Below are 2,040 nucleotides of genomic sequence, written 5' to 3'. Positions count from 1 at the left end.
GGAGGGGGGAGGGGGGAGATAGTCCGACGGAAACGACCGGCGATCGATTCGCCATGTCTATTTCTATTTTTATCGCAACGGCTCGTTGCTACGTGAACGGAGGTTACCGTTTCTACCGACGGACGATTCAACTTACCATAGCTGATTCTTAAAATCCTATTGTTTAACCTTCTCTCTCTCTCTCTCTTTCTCTTTCCTCTTCTACCACCTTCCACGCCACCTTTTTCACCTTATTAAATTTGATCACGTTGCTTCTCCTTTCGGAAATTTCGAAATTTCCACACTGGGAAGGGTGCGAGTATCTATTTTCCAGGCGACGAAACGCTTAGCGTAGGAGGCGCCAAACTTGGAGCACGCGTAAACCTCGTGCGAGATACGCGGAGAGTAGATATCGGGAGGGGGTAGTAAACATAACCCAGATACGGTGGAACGGTGGCATCTATCCGAAAAGAAGGAATCGGGAGAGGGGTAGAACCAATAACCTAGCTTAATAACGGTGGTATAAAAGTAAACGTTGATCCGTGCAAAGGTCATCCTCCATCTATTTATACGTTACTCCTGCCTTTTCCCTCCTTTTCCAATCTCTTCGCATCTCGCTCTCTTATTTTGTACATCTACAACCTTACCTCGTGTTAGCGTGTAGCTGTGTTATTTCATCTCTGTTTTTATCCTTTTTTTTCTGTCTCTCTCTCTCTCCTTCGTCCTTTTCTCTCGATGGATAAAGCTATCCTTTTTTTGTTTTCTTCTTTTTTTGTCGTCAATCTTCGTCTCTTTCGATCGAATCGAATCTTTCAATCCTCGTGAGAAACGAGAGCGAACGACGTATTTCGACGACAACAACGATAACGCGATCATGGTTGTCGCTACTTTTGTTTTCGGTGAGTCAGTAAAGAGCATCGCTATGACCTGTCAGGATGGCGCCAACGCGTTTTACGATAGTTTGAAAATATATACCGACCGCGTAAACCGCGATAAGATCAAGCTTTCATCTCGTAGATCGCCAACCGTCCCGATGTGTTTCTCTTTTTTGTGCAACGATTCGTGGAACGATTCGAGGCCTAGCAATCGTCAAGTGGTTCCACTTTTTTTCTCCTTCCATTCGTTTTCTATTTTGCACGCTTCTTGGGTTTCCATTTTCCTTCCTCGTCTCGTTCTTTCCTTCTTTCCCGATTCTCTTGGGCGCATCTAGCGACACGAAAACACGAACATTGGGCGTACAGCGAATATTAATGCATGTTTTTGCACGTGTAGACGTTTATTTTTCCTCGTATTTTTAGCAGCTGGTATTTTCGAACGGGACCGTTACTATTTTTATCCTAGCACGCCATACGGCGTATTACCGACGAGGAGACCACCTACGAAGTGAATTTTCTCCGTCTCTTTCTTTCTCGCTTACAGCTCGACACGTGAACAACATTACCTTAAGAGATATCTTGCTAATTCCGAAACGAGAATTCGAAAGGAAATAAAGAGGGAATAATATCGTTCGAGAAGGACGCGAGTCCTTCGGAATATTTGTATCGATTCAGCTTTTTCAAGTGGAAGATGTTTTACGATATATACGCGCCAACGCGTAATTAAACGGAGTTACGTGATCGACTGTGCAAATAAACATCTTTCGGATTGAGAATTGCAATTGGTATTCGAACGTGATGAGATCACGAACGGCGGTTATCGTGACTCGAATTTTTCCAAGATGCATAGGCGAAAAACGCTATGTTAACGTATATAAAAATGTAAATTGTATGTATTTATTTATGTATGAAAAAAAATCGGACGGTTTTTACGGATTTTCGGATTTGAAAAATGAATCGTCGATATTGGATGATTCGATGCGTAACGAATACCGTTATCGTTCGAGTCTCCCCGAGTGCTATTTCGAAGGGGTGAAAGGGCCGTAGCTAGGTAAGCCGCTAAAAATAACACCGGTACATCATATCGAGCGGCCGTCTATAAATAGTCGGAAGTGACGAGAGACCCTGGATGGATTGGAGTCACGAGCGGCGCTACCCAGCACGCGCCATCTTTTAGAAAAATTCA

At 43.7% G+C, this 2,040-nt stretch overlaps 1 protein-coding gene across 6 annotated transcripts in view; it reads left to right on the top strand.

The window, feature by feature from the left end:
- Positions 1-2,040, top strand: part of LOC102677171 (histone deacetylase 5) — a 23,307-nt gene that overhangs the window by 7,305 nt on the left and 13,962 nt on the right. The window lies entirely within an intron of this gene.

This window comes from Apis dorsata, unplaced genomic scaffold (genome assembly GCF_000469605.1).
Source record: "Apis dorsata unplaced genomic scaffold, Apis dorsata 1.3 scaffold_631, whole genome shotgun sequence".
NCBI lineage: Eukaryota > Metazoa > Arthropoda > Insecta > Hymenoptera > Apidae > Apis > Apis dorsata.
Note: the sequence above shows the minus strand (reverse complement) of the source record. Positions and strands in the feature narration are given on the sequence as shown.